At 33.7% G+C, this 18,917-nt stretch overlaps 1 long non-coding RNA gene across 3 annotated transcripts; it reads left to right on the forward strand.

The window, feature by feature from the left end:
* Positions 1-1,234: 1,234 nt before the first annotated feature.
* LOC148600284 (uncharacterized) lies at positions 1,235-17,996 on the forward strand. 3 transcript variants are annotated; one of them, XR_015917931.1, is made up of 4 exons: positions 1,235-1,308; positions 1,816-1,937; positions 4,714-4,876; positions 17,692-17,996. It is a non-coding gene; the product is annotated as an uncharacterized LOC148600284 (long non-coding RNA). The 3 variants fall into 3 exon arrangements; XR_015917930.1 differs by lacking the exon at positions 17,692-17,996 and adding an exon at positions 6,404-10,593; XR_015917932.1 differs by lacking the exon at positions 17,692-17,996 and adding an exon at positions 7,237-8,249.
* The last annotated feature ends 921 nt before the right edge of the window (positions 17,997-18,917 follow it).

Here is an 18,917-nt window from a genome sequence, read left to right on the forward strand (position 1 = left end):
TTCAAACATTTTTCATGAAACTTAGGAAAATAATTTATTGCTCACATTTCAAGATATTTGGGTAGTACAAGAAATACTACAAAATCATGCACTACTTTCCTGTTCAAACTCTAGTTTTGTTTGTTCAACACTTTGCTTTAAAATATCCAGTTGGAAACAAGTCATATTGTCACTTGCTTTATATAACTGTATATTTAGAAGAATTTAGTCTTTTTGTAATGAATTTGAGGAATCATTTTTCACCTGGAAATTTGTTTACAAGACGCAGACTATGTTCCTCTCAGGGGGTTGGGGATGGGGGCTTGGGATTTTATATTGAGTTCAAAATTATTATTCAGGCAAACACACTTGAAAAGCAGGCAGATATAGTGATCATGGCCTCTGTCCGTCCGTTTGTCCATTCATCCCTAGTTCTAATCTGCAACTCCCCTGAAACTGCAGACAGGACTTGGATGAAACTTTCAAAAATTCTTTGTTAAATGTAGATGATGCCATTATGACCCTTATATTTTGTTTTTCAATCTGATTGGCTTTTCCTCATGTAAATCATTGGTTGACCAAGTTGGGGGAAGGGCATTTTCTTATTCTCGACTCCTCAGAAATTGCTGAAAGAAATTTAATGAAATTTCTACAGATTCTGAATTCATAATGCTATTGTACACCTCATATTTCTCCCCATCTGAATGCCTTACATCACTATACTGGTTTTTGGTGAGGGAGCCTAGTTTTGGCAGGGGCAGGTAGTACCAAGTAATTTTTGCTCACAAGTTTTCCAATTCTTGATATATTTTTTATGTTAACTTCATGTTTTCTTTTCTTTTCTTTAGCTACTTCATTGGATGTGTACTGAAGCCTGATACAGATGAAGGGAGAATGCCTGATGCTACACAGATAAGACAATGACTTGCTGAAGTCCCACTTTCCCCCTACATTGACTTAGAATGTTTGATGCCCATAGTTTTTGCTTTCAGCCGTATCTTATACCTTATGTAAGTTAAAGGTTTTATGATTTGCACTTTGTACAGTTTTCACCTTTGTCCAAACTAAACTCTTTCGATTAGTCCTAGTCTGTGTATTAAGCCCATTTTAATTAAGTGCTCTATCTGTAAATATGGTAAACTCTTGCAAACAAAATTTGGGAAAGGGACAGTCTTTCCGAAGGTTCGTCGGATTGTCGGAATGTGACAGGACAGGTAAAAAATCCGGAACGCCAGACCGGGAGTCCGGAAAATTTCCGATATTAGTCATTCTTGATTCAGGTCAAAAATGGACAATAAAATTTGGTTCAGTCCTGAAAATAGTATCATAGTATGTCATCACAGGACCGAATATCCTGAAAAAAAAACAGAACCTTTGGAAAGACTGAAGGGATAACAAAAATTTCACTATCTGTGCACATTTCTAGTACACGTAGCTAAGTCACTTGATTAGGTTTTATAGGAAGGTATTATATGTAGATGTGCATGAAGGAATAGGATTATGTCGTATTACTACAAAGAGAGAAAATATATTTTTCTTTCAAAACTCCATTTTTAGAATCTGATAATCATTTAGTTAGAAATTGTTTATCATGTGATCATCTTATTTGAAGTATATTTTGTTTTGTTGATTAGTGTTATTGTAATCACATATATATGTTCCACTTGTTCTTGTCCAAACAAAATAATAATTGGCCTTGGGCTGTCTGAATTTTTTTTTTAAATAGTATTAGCTATGACATCTATACATTTGTATGAAAGTACCTTTGAAAAACTGTAATTAGATTAAGTAATCTATAAATTTCTCTTACTAACATGTTATTTGTATTCATTTCAGTCTCAGCTTCCTGATTTAGATGCAACAACCACACAGGTGTCATGGAGATTGGAAATTTGGTGAAATGTCTGTTTAAGGTTTTGTCACAAGTGCATATCATGATCAGCTACTTTTGTAAAAAGGTATCTCTATTGGAAAAATAAATTTATAAGTGCTTTGGTGAAATATATGTTCATTAATTAATACCAAAAATGTCAAACAGACTAATGAATCTGTATTATAAGTTTTAAATAGGTTCTGTTATTGTTTGCCTGTTATGGAATTTGGCTTTATAATTATGTTGTACTGAATTTCACTCACTGTGTTACAGTCCCTGAACAGATTCTTACAACTATTTGGCAGAACAAAGAAAGATTATTGATTATTCACTGATAGTTCAATAACCAATAACCAATCTGATCAGGGCTTTAGTATGTTATAATAGTGGATGATAGATTCATATTAATTTCAGATTTTCATGGGAATGAATCTGATATTATTATATTGTAGTGTAAATAAAGTTAGAATTGGAAATATTCAGTTCACTTTTTGTTATTCATTAAAAAGCAAATTTTAAAAGACAGTTTATGTCTTACTAAATATCATTTGGAAAATTCATGTAAAAATTTAAAATAGAACACACCAATTATATATATTAACATATCAGTGATCACGAGATGTACCATAATACAAAAATAATCACCCATTTTGTTGATCGTTTTATGATCGTAGACTGATCATTGATTGATGACAAATTGCAATTATAGTTTAACAGATTGCTATAATAATTTAACAGATCAGTTCAGGCACTGTAGTTGTATTTGTAAAAAAAATATATATTTTAAATGTAAATATATGTTCACTTTTTGTGGGATCTGTCCCATTTTTAATTGTTGTTTGTTCGATGAAATTACGTGTATACGCAAAATTGCACATATATAGAATATAAAATTTGGATGGCTTTTTTTGCCTGTGTCACCAACTGTGAAAGCAGGTCTAATACAGTACCTGAACTGATCCATGCAACAAAAATTGTGATCGGTCATTGATCACCGATCAGTTTCCGGTCAGTCAATGATCTGTCAAACCAATCCATTAAACCGTTGATTGCATCAAGTGACCACAGAGCGTTAACTGTATTTTACGGTTTTTGTTGTTTTCTTTGTTAATTCTACACATATTTACATAATGTAATAGATAATTATATAGTAATTAATCATCAATTTATACTTTTTTTTTTACATTTTTTGTATTTCAAACAGATCTTATGTCATTTTACATAACCAAACTACGATCAGGTCGGTCATCGATCCGTCACATCGTTGCAGTTCGGTTCAAGTACTGTAGCTACTTGTCTATTTCATTCTGTCCATCTATCTTACATTAAGGGGGTACCTATGTTGTGTAATATGTTACACAAAGAATATTTGAATTTTTTTGAAAAATATGTTGTGCAATTTTCAGATATTGAAGATGTGCACCTACTATTATGGAGAAGTATAACTTTTATACCTTTGCTCCACTATAGCTTGAACACTGGTAAAAACAGTATACCCCTATAGACTGTTTTGACAGGAAGATCTGCCCGCCTTTTTCTAAGCGGCACCTGTTCCATTTTCATGGTGCCCTTTTGAAAGTCAGTCTGCCTGCCATTTTCTAAGTGATGCCTGTGCCATTTTCAAAGTCCAAAAGTTTTTTTTTTTCATAATTGTATACTGTATTTTTAATGTGTTTTCGTACTAGTAAGTTTGATAAAAATAAAATTGATTTTCATCACAATTTTCTCAGTAACTATTAACCTTAGGTTGCTGATATGTTAAAGGGTATTGCTGAATTTGTTTATAGTACTTGTATGCCAACATCTAGTTCGCTGGAAAAACTGAGGATATAACAATCTTTTGTCATTAATATATACATGTATGTCCATCACAAGTTGCCCATATACATTGTATAGTAATTAGCTTCCTTCAGGAAGGTTGTGTTGGTGGATTTGTTTTCATAAAATCTACTTCTGTTAGCCCCCCCCCCCAAAAAAAAAAAAAAAAAAGAAAAGAAAAGAAAAACATCACTTTTCCTTATGTAATGATGGGAAGGTATCAGTAGCTTTTTGTTGCTGACTGATTTTTTTGTTTTGTTTTTGCAATATGCCTTGCTGAACAACTTCATGTGGACAGTATGTTATTTGTGTAATTTAAACATGTTAAACAGTATCTACAAGCAATGGTATTTAACCTTTGCACAATGTTTATATATAAACATATTGAAGACATGCCACTCCTGATTTCTGGGAAAACAAGTTGAATACAAGTCTATGGATCTCTTTATAATTGTACAAGGTGACCTATCCCCTTCTTTGGAATGCTTATCATTTTTTGAAACTGTGAAAATTGATACTGGCGAATATGTTCACTCAACAGAATCGGCGAAAATTAATATGTAAACAGTAAACTAGGGAACCAAATTTCTAACAGAAATCAAAAGAACGTAATTCAGGAAATAAGACAAGACATGGTTAACAGACATACACAATAAGGAACATAGAATAACCAAAATAATACATACAAAGCAACTGAAGTAAATGAGCAACTCGAACTCCATTAAAAACTGGGAGCATATAGCTGGTGCACTGATAGGATAAGCGTCTTTTGTTTTTCCAGAAAAAAACATCCGCCTAGCTTATTGGATACTTGTGCATTATAATTAATATTCTACCTGTTTACCTTGCAAATCTGAGCTGAAAGTGCAGATGTGCATACTACCACCATTTTGATTAAATAAACTATTAGAGAGCTTCAAATTTACTAGCAGAGCTTTACAGGAATGTAGTTTAAAATATTATTTGGCAGACAATGAAATACCCTTTCTATTGATCTGCAAAACAGCTATTTTTAATATAGTTAGCCTTATACTCTTTTCCAGTATTGTTGACACTAAATAGTTTGGTAGACTGTACTTAAGATCAGAGAATGGTTCTGGTATGGATGATAAAGTGGTTTCTAGCAGCTTTACATAGAATAACAGAGGGACATATTAATCTATTATCTGAACCAACTCCATCACAGAAGTATTTGTGTCATATATTGTGAGTAAGAGTCAGTATTAGACTTGTTGAAAAATTATTATATTTAACTCCAAGTTGCCTACTACTAATTAGAGTTATTGCCCCTGTAATGCAAAATATATGTATTTTGTTTTTGTTTTTTGTTTTGGTTGTAAATTGAAAACTGTAATAGTTAGAAAACATATTTCAGTACACTAGCACCCAAAATTTTTACTGAATCGGCCATTTCCTACTTAACATCTACTGAAAACTCTTGACAAATTTAATTTCAGTAGTTTTAAGAGTTTCAGTGCCTTTTCAGTGGAAATTCAGTGCAAATTCAGTATCTGTCATTAAGAGTTGTCAAGAGCAATTTCAGTAAATTCAGCAGCATCACTCAATATCGATTCAGTAATGTTAAGAGTGTTCAGTATTGTCTGTCAAGGGAAAACAAGTATATGTCTAGTATTGTTAAGTGCACACAATTTCAACAGACCAACAATATACACAATGTATTTATACTAGAATTATACATTAAATCAGATTGAGTTACCTCCCTTAAATTTATTTTAAAGTGCAAATTGAAAATGTAATTACTAAGGGTGTCGTAAGAACAGTGTGTTCCCATTTCGCCTTAGCTGTGAATTACAGGTAAAAATTGGTAAAAAAGTACTAAGGCGAAATGGGAATTTTAATATTTTTATGTTGTAAAAACAAAACACTAAACGAATGTGGTCTTGTTACAATGATTAAGGCAAAATAATTATAAAATAAATTTTTATATGCTTTTTTTTTTTTCTTTTAAGCCGCTAATTTAAAAATATTTGAATACTTTTCAAGTCATGATTTGTCTTGACAAAAATTCATTTAAATAAGATACTAATAAAATATATATAATTTGTTTCATATTTTAGTACACACACAATTCAGGGACTATTAAAAAAAAACAACAAATAATTCAGTTTGAAAATGAGATATGATTTTTTTTAAAACACATGTACACAAATATGTAGATGTGTAATCTTCAAATTCTTTATTTGCAAATTCAATAAATTAACATTATATATTTGGGAACATAAATAATTGATAAAATAAATGAAATAAGCTAAACGTCATATAATTGAGCGTTAAGTTGCTTATACATAAAGACAAATCACTAAGGAGATGCAGCCACACCTTCTTGAAGCTATATGGTCTATGAACCTTTGCAATTGTGCCGCTGACCTCAGCCTGATACTGTCTTCTGCTGATCTCAGCCTGATACTGTCTTCTGCTGACCTCAGCCTGATACTATCATCATCTTTAGGTTACAGACCACCAATTCAACCAATGAACATTTGGAACGTACGCAAAAATAGTCCTACGCAGAAATTACCCCTGTTCCTCATAGTGCTGTGAAAAAAGTTCTCATCTCATTTAAAAAATTTAAACAGTTTCTGAAAGGAAAAACATTTCTGTACATTTGATAGGTGCATTTTGCTTCTTATGATGTGAAGCCTAATCTCCATAATGATTTCTAAATATACCCCTATCTTGTGAAAACACTGGGATTTCCCATGCTATTTATAGACACTTCACTTCCGGTGACCAGTACTGCACTGCAAGTCTGCTAACCCCACATGCCATTCTGAGGATTGTGAGCTGACATATGTAGAATCATGCTGATATATAGTCATCTGCAGGTTAAAGTTAAGGTAAAGTCCAGAGAAGCCATTGAATATTGTGAAATTAGCATAGAAGCCTATGGGAAGTGGAATTAGTGGTTTTTAGCCTGAAATGTAAGCGGATTGCTTCTATGGTTTATAAGCTTTTCATTTTTAAAACGGTAGTTTGGTGAACTACTGAGATTTTAAGTGAACATGCCTTTTGTGGTTATTGGTGTCATAAAGGAGTTAGTAACACGGGAGTATAGAGGTTAAATATATCTTTTCTTACAGAGTATAGTTATTGACCTTTAATAAATTAAAAGGGACTTAGTGTATATACACGTATTTGTGTAATGAATTGTCAACCTAACGCTGATGCACGTTTTTATTAAACTGTGTTTCTGTATATTAATCTTTATCATATAACACGTATGTTTTATTTCTAAATTTAAGGCGATCATTTAAAGATTTTGTCAACATATTATAATCAAAGTATTCATGTACTGAGTCAATTTATATCGATCGTTTGAATTTTTACGCCTCAAATAATCGTCAATTGCAAAAATATTGGATAAAAGGAAAGTTAGGGAATCGAATCCAAACGTTTAACTAAACACAAGCCTATGTTATAAATGGTTAATATTGAACTCTTTGAGTTTTCTTTTTAGCTCACCTGGCCAAAGGCCATGTGAGCTTTTGCCATCCGTTGTCCGTCCGTAAACTTTTACATTTCAATCTTCTTCTCTGAAACCACAGGGCCAAATAAAACCAAACTTGACACAAATGTTCACTGGTATGAGGGGATGAAAGTTTGTGATTTTGGTGCCGATCGGAAATTCAAGATGGCCGCCACCGAGGATCTTAGTTTAACATTGGACCCTATGGGAGAAACATGTAAAAATCTTCTTCTCGGAAACCACTTGACCAAATTAAACAAAACTTGACACAAATGTTCACTGATATGAGCGAATGAAAGTTTGTGATTTTGGTGCCAATCGGAAATTCAAAATGGCCGCCACCGAGGATCTTAGTTTAACATTGGACCCTATGGGAAAAACATGTAAACATCTTCTTCTCGGAAACCACTTGACCAAATTAAACAAAACTTGACACTATTAAATGTTCACTGATATGAGGGGATGAAAGTTTGTGATTTTGGTGGCGATCAGAAATTCAAGATGGCCGCCACCGAGGATCTTAGTTTAACATTGGACCCTATGGGAAAAACATGTAAAAATCTTCTTCTCGGAAACCGCTTGACCAAATTAAACAAAACTTGACACAAATGTTCACTTTTATGAAGGGATGTAAGTTTGTGATTTTGGTGCCAATCGGAAAATTCAAAATGGCCGCCACCGAGGATCTTACTTTAACATTGGACCCTATGAGAAAAACATGTAAAAATCCATATTTATATTCTTGTTGATAAAATGAGTCAATTTCTAACACAAACATAACCTAGAAGCACTGATAAGCATTATAACTACAGAAAAAAATATTGAATTTGCTTTCAATTTTTTGGGGGCCTAATGTTATGGCAGACATAACTTTTTTATTACCTGTTGTTTATGCAAAAATGTATCTATTAACAAGCTCCATCCTGTAAGGTTAATTTCAGATTTGTTCATTTATTAAAAGTGTTGAAAAAAATATATTGTTTACCTTTTTGTGAAGCCTTTAACAGAAGTCAAGAAAAAGTGACACTTTGGTATGGTGAATATGGCAGCAAACATGGAGTTAACATTATTGTTTTAAGTTGTTCAACATTAACCACTTATAGTAACCCTTTGATATGCAGTTGCATTAGCACCAGTGCGGATCAGTTTTGCCATCGTTGTATGTCTATGCCTCCACAGTCATTACCCACTGCCTTTGACATTTCCAGCCATTAATGTCAAATGTTAATGATTTTGATTAGGTTTAACATCAAACACTGACGGTAGCTTATTAGAATTTGGTATGCACTTGCATCAGTACAGATCAGTTTTAGTACCATTTTATGTCTGTGACTATGCACCAGCAGTCACACTTCACTGACTGTAATTAGGGCCCCCGCATCGTGAGATTCGGAAGCCGTATAGTTTTCACTTTGTCTGTCTGTCCGTCCGTCCGTCTGTCTGTCAACAATTATTTTCGTCAAAGTTATCTTAGTTACTACTAATGGGAATGATTTTATATTTGGTCTGAAGCTTGATAATGATGAGTTGTACCGTGTAGCCAATTTTCAGTTCAGTCTTGCGACCACTTCCTGTTTGCCAAGACTTTGAAATTTTCCTTTACCATACAACAAAATAAAATTTTCGTCAAATTTTCTCAGTTACTACTAATGGAAATAATTTGATATTTGGTATGAAGCTTTATAATCGACTTTTGTAGAAACCAGATTATTGACTTAACCAGAAACAATCGGTGTTTGGTTTTATTTATGAAAAAGAACGGATATGGAGTTAATGTCAAGGAGACAACCTCCCATCTCCAAAGTTTCCGCTCGAGAAAATATACATCTAGAGGTCGCCACATGATCTTCAACAAGTGGGAAATTTCCTCCATGTAGCAAGCTCTAAATTGCCCCAATAAAAACAAAGTGGATAAATCAGTGAACACAATACTGAGGGGGGCTGGAGGGGGTCTGATCCCGGAATCCCGACTTTATTTTTACTAAATCCCGAAATCCCGAACAACAAAGGAACTTAAAAACTGCTAAAATCCCGATTCCCGGTGGATTTATTTCCCGAAATCCCGGGCTTAATTCTCAGAAATCCCGAAATCCTGAGCTTAAAAACCTCTGATCCCAGCATCCCGAAAAAGGTCCGGCCCTTCCTCAATACTATATCAGTTTATCATTTATGGTAAGAAACTAAAATGTTTTAAAAAAAGACAACTACATGCCAGTGACTATATTTCCTGCCTTGGGACAGGCGCAAACAATATGCAGCGGGGTTAAACTAGTTTTGTTGGATCCAAACCCTCCTCCTCTATACGGTCAAAGGCTAAAATAAATACAAAGTTAGACACACAGTAAAAATCAACCTGAAATACATCCAATTCATTAGAAAAGTACCTCAACAATTATTAACAATAACATAGAAGACAAACAAATGAGGTATAAACAATGAATGCTCGCAGTTACTGAAAGCAAGCTCAGGACACAAATAAGGATGACAAATCTTCAAGCCTCCCAACACAAAAAATATCAGTTACAAAACTTCCAAAGGATTTAGAACTGCAACATCATAGACTATGTTGGTCTAGCAAGAAGTTGTGCAATGACTAAAATGCTAAAATATGAATGATTAAGTTATAATGTAATGATCTAATAAGAGTATCAATATTTTTTCCTACAAAGACAAGATTTAATGATCTGACAACAATGTCGAATTTATATCCTTTATGAATCAGTCTATTTAAATAATTCTTAAAGATTTGATGGACATTGTTTGCATTTATGTGCCTTGTAAACTATATTTCCATACAAAACTGGATGTGAAATGCCTTGTTTAATAAGATTAGTTTTTTAGCAAAGTAATCATGTTGGAGGCTAAGAAACGCTGTGTTTTGCAGAAATTTCATGGATTCCGCAAAACAATGGCAATTTCTGCATTTTTAAAGGCCTGGTTCCGGATTTTAGTATGTTGGGGTTGCAAACTATGCATTATGTCCCCTTTCCAACCTGTCCCATGCAATAATTCCTGTTTACCAATGCTTTAAATTGCAAGAAAATCTTCATCTAAGGAAAATTCCTTGTAAATTTACGCAAAATTATATGAAATATTTAGCAAGTAATTAAACCAGGTGAGCGATACAGGCTCACGTGAGCCTCTGGTTTCAATTCACAATTCTGATTACATGAACGAAGGACATTTAATGAACACACAAGAAAATTCGTGATGCATCTTAGCAGTGCGCCAGTTTGCGAAGTATTTAGGTTTGATGATGGTTTACATGAAGCACCAATATGAATTCACACAACGCATTCAACATACTGCACAATTGAATTACAAACTACTAGGTGGCCTTTCCGTGTTTATAAATTTTCAAGTCGAAATTCAACATAAAGATCTCCATGTCATTTGTCAAATCATTCAAACTTCAGCCACAATCATAGAAATAAAGCATGCCCTTAGATACATATCTTTCTTAACTAGCTACATGTCACAGTTGATAAGCTATAAGTAAACGTAAGGAAAGTATATCCTTATCACGGTCATCGGTCGACTTACTCTCTGACCGATGAAGTGTAGGACACGTGGGGTCTGGGAGTAAGTCAACGGCAATTTTACGGTAATCATACACCGGTACATATACAAGAATGCACTACATACAAACCCCAGCGCGCTAATTAATTATGCATGTGAACGATACATGTGATGTACCTCCGTAGCCAGTTGTTTCAAAAGCTGGATTCCGCCACCAACATCCGTTAGGTATCTACTAACAGCCAGATATACCCCCTAACCCAGGTAAGGGGCGAACGTGAGAGATCCGAAAAGTCGTTCAAGACTAATAGGGTCTTACATTATTTATTAAAGATCTTAGATTTCTTCCGCGACTGTGAACAATTCTAAAATGACGTCCTGTACAGGCTTTGAGACCATAACTGTGATTGATTTTCGATTGCCAAATGAGCAGCACGCGACTTATTAGGCGTATCTTTGGGCGTGGCTTGTGTGTTTGTAAATTACTGTCCAATTTAATGTAAACAAACACACGTATCATTCCGAGGTGTGTCAGCTGTTTTCATTCCTTTCAGTAGCGTGAATGAACATCAAATTTATATTTAATATTTAATATAGATATTAAACATTATGTTTTAGAAAAACTATAATAAACAATTGTTAATGAATGGAACAGTGTACCTGTCCATGTGTGAATACTGCATATAATGCAAACGACCATTGCCATATCTAACAACGTTCTACTTAATTCGCCCTTTACTTCATTAAAAAAAACTCAAAGCAAAGTTTTACTGACGACCATTTCAACTGACATAGCTAGCGTAAAGTGTACAATGATAAAATGGAATTTCCGTGATTTATTTCTTAATTCTGCCTTTTGACGTGTGAAGCACATCGGAACGAGTGATGAGACAAACACAATTCTCACACGTTTATAGGTTATATACCCTACATATTGAGTATGGCTTTATAGGTAGAACGGTACTATTTATTTCCCATAGGCGACAATAGTGAAACTTCACACCTTTAAAACAATGACGGAGCTATAAACCGACTTTTTTCCGGTAATATCTTCATTTCTCTATCTAAAATTGCGATCAAAGTCATAGCAAAACCATCTCGATTCCTTTGGTATTTTAAGCAGATGATGTTTGGGGTCAAAGTTCCCCCTTTTTCTGCGAATGGCACATACATTTTAAAAATTCATAGGATTTATATAAAATGGTTTTCAAAAAATAAAATGCATTTTTTTTAAAAGTATAAAAATGTTAGAGCCTGGAATTAATGAAACATTTTCGGTATCAGCACAATTTGTCCAATCACAGTGTCTGGAAGCATTTACCTGAGTAAGGTAAACGGAAGGTCAACCTAAATAATGAGAATTAGTTGATTGATTGTTGGGGTTTAACGACCGAGTAGCAATATCTCAGATATATTCAGTCGATGAACATGAAATGATGATGATGAAATGGAAAAAGGGATGAACCACAAGGATAACGGGGTTGACAAATTTTGATTGCCACAAGAAAAAGGGAGGGATGGGTAGGGTCGGGCAACTTAGCCTCCTGTGGCGGAGCGCTAAGGTTCTTACTCCTATCGAATACCACAGCAGGGTTTTTTAACGTGCGAGGAACGTGGCATTTTTCCCAACACGGTGCACCACTATAGTTTGCGGTCATGTTTTCCGTATTATAGCCTGACAACCCCAGCATGTAACACGCCAGGGGTACCCCATTCCACCACCTGGGGATCACATCCCAGTTGCTCTGTGGGCAGAGCGCCTAGCCCCCGGCTAGGTTTCTGAGCACTATTTAATCGCCTTTTACGACAAGCTTAGCGCTATGAGAAATAGTACCGTTCTACCTAATGCAAGAATTAAAACCATGTCATGTGTGTGGAAATGCGCTTTCTAAATCCAGGATCTTTCATATGGTGTTATACATGCATAAAAGCATAATAACTTTTTTATTCAAAATTGAACATTAATTAATGGTACACTAATTTTTTTTTTTAGTTTTCGAAAGTGACATTACACAGCATGATTACGTTTAGGAAAATACGTATACATGTGTACTAGAATAAATTAAGCGAGTGTACATGTTATTGCTCTATATTCTTGCAAGTCTTTCATTAAAACGGAAACAGACAAATTAATGGGGGGGGAAAATCCGATTTTGATATAGAACATTTTAGTAATACAAGTTGGGGTCAAAGTTCAGTTTGTTGACGGTTATTTGATTATTTAATTGTCGGGAGTTGCTGTTATAGTACTATACCATTTTATACACAAAATATGAAGAAAAACCCTTGTCAGACCCCCATATAAAAGTGCCCCACTCCCCCCGCAATTACAATTAGAAAGTTTTAAGAAGGTGGGATTATTATGGGAATAATCACACTTCATAAAACAGAACACCAGCATGCATACGTTGTACGGAAAATAGTTTGAAATCTGTATGTACATGCAACGGTGTACTTTGTAACAGGGTATTATACTCGGCGTCACATAAATAACATACTGTTAAAATTTGAATAAAAAATATTTTCTACGACTTTATTGACACCTACCGTCGTTTAAATTGTCTTAAATGACTTGCTCATTGGTTTAGCCAAACGGTTTCTCCCTAAACATTGAATCGTTAAATTCCGGTCAGATTTTAATTCTCGGTGCCAATATTTACATTGTAAAAAGTCGGCCATGTTTACAGTGATCGGGTTGCTAGGAGATGTTGTTTACGTTTAAATGGTTTGTTCAAAAACCGAAGAACCCAGAATGCATTTCGGCGTTATTTCGGATATCTCGGATTTATTTTACGCGAACAACGTACAATACCGAGAAGTTGATCAAGCAGCCGATTGTCACCGGAGTTCGACGGGAACTTACGAACTTCGTTTGTAAACAAATCGCCCCGTAGAAACCAACATGGCGGATATTAGTATGGGATTTTCCCGTTAGGATTTGTTACGCATAATTTAAGCTAATAAGCGACTTGTTTAGGGAGAAGCCGTTTGGCTAAACGAATGAGCAAGTCATTTAAGACAATTTAAACGACGGTAGGTGTCAATAAAGTCGTAGAAAATATTTTTATTCAAATTTTAACAGTATGTTATTTATGTGACGCCGAGTATAGTGTAAATCCAAACGGGTTTCACATCTAATTGCAATTAGAAATAACATGCAGTTGAAACTCTAATATAGATCAAGAGCAAGAAGTGATTTTAAAATCAATCTTCAATAAAAAAAAGTAAAATTTTAAGGGTGCGTCTAAACACTGCTAAGGAGTCCTTAGTGCACTAAGGACGTATTATATGCCACTAAGCACTAGATGAGGTGCTGCTAGATGTAATTTCTTTTCATATTATGGTAAATATTGATATTTAATGCATTAATTTTAAATTTTATAGAAAAATAATCACAAATAAATGAGTTATTGAACTTGGTTTAGACGCGTACCTGCTTTTCTTTGATAAGCCGAAAATCAATGAATCGTTGGACAGTGCCAAATTGCATAACTAATTACAGGGGAATCCTGCATTCTGTTGTGTATATTTTTATAAGAATTTAATTCATCAACTTGAGGAGATGTTGTTTCATAAGACATGTTATAAAATCGAATTTTATGCTATGATGTTGTTGAAAAAGTAAGAACTTCTAAACTTTTTAAAATTACTTTTGAAACAGAATTATATCTAAGCAAACCATGCAGATCAACTCACAGATATAGAAGCGCATTTGCAAAATTTAGGTGTGTCGAGCAAAGAGCTTTTAAGACGTGCGACACACGATGAGTTGAGGACGAGATTTATTTCCTTATTCATTGTCCAATACTCAGACAGAAGAAACAAACTTTTTGATGATATTCGAGTGACTTTCCGTGATATATCAGACACTGAAAAATTGTGTGAGCTTCCATCCAACCATAACTTATATAAGCAGTGCAAACTTGTGGCAAACTTCATTACAGACAGTTATTGCATAAGAACTGTAATCTCTTGATAATTTAACTATTTTCTATTTTGTAATTTATAGTTGAAAATGAAACACTCTTACAAAACATGTATTCAAGTTCGAGTTTAAAGTCTCAGTTTTAAAATGTATTTATAATTTCGACCTGATAGTGCTCCTACACTTTCGTTAAAAGTTCGCAACCCTCCCCCGTTTTATGACTTACGCCTTTTAGTTTGGCTCATTCTAATTTTATATCAACCATGCAGACAGCTTTATTTTCATTTAAGTTTTGAAAGATGTGTGATTGCACAAATGTAGAGCAATGGAAAGTCCCTAAGTATAGGAAATATCGCAATATACCATATAGTCTTAAAACATGCATGTATATCAGTGGCGGATCATGCATTCTAATTAATGTAGGTCTATCTAGAGCTACATTTGTAAATATTTGAACAAAATTTAATAATCACAATTAGTATCTTAAGTAGATACTGGATAGAACCAGTTCTGGTAACTTAAACTAAAACACACTTATTTGATAAATGTACAGGGTGGCAGGGTTCCTCGGAGAACCGCAAACAGAAACTCAAATTAAAAAAAGTTATTAAAATATGAATCATTTTAAATTAAAGTGGGCTCAACACAAGATTATAACTAATTAATCTTAATAGTATTGTAACCTTTGTATTGCAGATCTAGTGGTATATTTTTTAAAAAGACCTGTAAGGCTTTATTATTAGTAGAGTAGGTGGCTTCTTTTATCTTTGCACGGTTCGGCAGTCACATGTTAAAAACAAAATCGACGTGACGCCATAAATTCAGTACGAAAAATAAATTGACATTAAATAATTCAATTCGGACATTTCGAAAACAGTACATGTACATGTACAGTTACAATTTAATACGTCTAGTTAACATTTGAAATAAATTGGCATTTTTTTCAAAATCGAAACCATGATATTGTAATTAACATAAATTGCTTATTTCTTAAATGACTGCACGCGGAATATTTTAAAGACTATTGGGCATTACAATTAAATTACAATTAAGCAAAAACAAAAAAAGATAGAATTAAAAATACAAAAACAAAAACAAAAACGAAAATGAAATAAAAACAGACAAGCATAAAAACAAAATATTAACGAACAAGTTGTTTGTGTACCTGGCATATGTAACTTTGCATGCATGTACATTATGTACTATTTAATTGGAGGTCAAAGGGAGATAATAAAGCTATAATTTCTTATACTGAATCACACTGAACAGGCTCTTGTTTCGTACTGAACCCAATCACTGAACATTACTGAACAGCTACTGAACATACTGAATTTACTTTGAAGCTGACTACTGAAAACACTGAACGGTATACTTAATACACTGAACACGACCCGGGCAAAACGCACTGAATTTGCACTGAATAACTGAATTATACTGAACGATTTTATGTTCAGTAAATTGAGTGAATGTTCAGTGCATTTTGACCGTTTCAGTAAATATATGGCCTACTAGTGGTAGTATAAATAATTTGAGATATTTTATAAGGCCTACAATTGGAGCAAAGTTAAAGAAGAAATTCTTGTTAGAGCTGTTGTCCTATGAAAGGTTAAACTAACATTTTGTGCAGTTACTATCAAATATGTGGACAACCATGATAGATTGTAAGAAACTTACAAAACGTTAGTACCCCTGCCTATCTAAGGAGGGTTTATGGTGCAATGGTGTTGACGCTTCTTATATCTCAAAAATGCATTGACGAAATTTTGTGAAACTTCGGTGAATTGTTACTTTCTATTGATTTGAGCTCCCTTTTGAGTTTTAGAAATTTCCTCTTTTTGTTAGCTCACTTGGCGTCCGTCGTCGTTAACAATTTTTCAAAACTCTTCTCCTCTGAAACTACTTGACCAATTGGAACTAAACTTGGTATGAATGTTCCTTGGGGTATCCTGCATAGAACTGATATGGGTTTTTCGTCGAAAAGCATGGCCGCCGTTACTAAAAATAGAACATAGGGGGTCAGACAATAGTTTTTTGCATACATCTCCAAAACGGTTAAGTTGAGCCCATTTTGTAAAGAGGTAAAAGTGTTCAGCATGGTGAGATCTATCTGCGGTCAAATTTTCATTTTAATCTATTAAGCCATGTTGGAGTTATTGCCCCTTTTCAAAGGTTTTTGCTACTTTTAATATTATTTCATTAAAAAATCTTCTCCTCTGACACGACACTATTTTTCCAATTGAAACAAAACTCGGTATAAGTGTTCCTTGGGGTATCCTGCATAGAATTAAAGTGTTTTTTTTATCTGTCGAAAAACTTGGCCACTGTTACTAAAATAGAACATGGGGGTCAGACATTAGTTTTTCGCATATATCTCCAAAACCGTTAGGTTTAACCAAATTCGTTTAATAGCTGAAATGATCCTTTTTTTTAGGACTACAAAAGTCTTCGGGCATAAAATTTGTCAGACACTTTCTTATAAGAAATATTGCCGTTGACAGGAGAAAATGACAGTTTTTTTTTACAGTTTTCAGTCAATGTCTTGAAAACTATGATAGATTTAGACTTTCATTTACTGAAATGACCCTTATGATAAGTCCTATCAAAGTTTTCTTGAGTCAAATTTGTTGGACAACTTCTTGTTTAATTTATTGCCATAGAAAGGCCAAATTCAACCAGGTGAGTGATTCAGGCTCCTGTTAGCCTCTTCTTTTTTTAGTTATAGTACTATATCTGTATCAAAATGGGGTGATTTATGTTTTTGGACAGTAACTCAGAACGTTTATGAAACTTTGGTGAATTGTGACTTTATATTGATGTAAGGTACTTTTCAATTTTTTTAGATTTTTAATTTTACATTTAAGTTATGGGACATAAGTTAAGTAAAGACATGTAAAATTCACCCATAATGAAGGTATCTTCTCTATGAAATAGCTGTCACAATATTTCTACTTTGTTGCAGTGAAAAAATACACCTTCTATTAATATTGAAACTTGGCTCCAGCCTAATATATTCCTGTAGTTCTTAAACTCATCAAAATCTTGTTTGCAAAATTAGTGATATTATCTTTGACTGTTATTTATTTCTTGCAGAAGTGTGATGTGGTGCTGGATTGTGATGGCTTAAAAGTTGTTATTACACTCCAATTGATATTCCTAATAAACATGGAATTATATTGAGAAATTTACTATCATGATTGCTGATGCCAAGGTTTGCTTTACTAACAAGCAAATGAGGAGACATATTGGTGAAAGAAAGAATACTGAGCACCATGAAAGTTGCAGTGATAATATACATTATAGATGTCTTTTTAAATATTTTCAAGTAAGATGATGGTGGAGGAGTTCTTTTTTAACACACGTTTTACTAAACACAATAAATTTGTTGCTTTTTCTTAGATTTGTCCTATGATTCAATGCCCAGTTATCAGTTTAAATAATGATTGACTTCAAGAGCGGATACGTTACAAATACACACAGGTTCCATGTAAAGTCATAAATTAACTGCATTATAAAAGTTTAAAGTCTTTTATCATCCAGCAGTTAAGTTGCAATCTTTAAAAAAAACAGACAGAAGGTGAATCCTGCTTGTCAAAAAAACCCAATAACATTTAAATTTATTTCTAATTGAGAAACAGTTACAGACCACATAACCAGTCATTTGGTTGTTGCCCTTTCATAGATTGTGTATTGAATTGGCACAGAAGTTATCGTTCTTGATTTGGTTGATTTTAGAGGAGATGAATATATGGTTTTCTCCAAAATGTAGATCAAAACATAGAGAGGACTATTGTTATTAAAAAAATAGATCATACAGAGTAGACCAAAAACGGCATCATTTGATCCATGGGCTTTTCTACAACATGAATCACCTCTTCTATCACCTCTAGATGCCTTAACCAGTCGCCATTTTTTATACGTGTCGTTTTTCGAGCAATGTAAGCCCTTACCTATAATTGGCTTTAGTCTAAAATTTAGCATAAACACACTTAACTCAATGGAAGATAAAACCCTCATCAAGTAGATTTTGACGTTGCATTTTTTGAAAATTTACTTCTTTAGGGTGTAAAATTGACAAAAAAGTTCACTTTGTGTGAACCCTTATGGCTACAAGAATACCGGGAAGCAAATAAAAGCAGTAAAATGGCTTTCAATTGAACACTGTTTGGTTTCAAACTTTGAAGTTATTTTCCTTAGTCCACGCTATCTCTACAGACGTTAGCTTAAATTCTAGATCTCTAACAGTTTCATTTTGGAGTTTAATTGCTCCGTACAGGAGCAATTAAAGTCAAAAATGAAACTTACAAAAAAACTGCGTT

This window comes from Perna viridis, chromosome 13 (genome assembly GCF_037379345.1).
Source record: "Perna viridis isolate PV_CMFRI_1.1 ecotype Kerala chromosome 13, ASM3737934v1, whole genome shotgun sequence".
Taxonomy (NCBI): domain Eukaryota; kingdom Metazoa; phylum Mollusca; class Bivalvia; order Mytilida; family Mytilidae; genus Perna; species Perna viridis.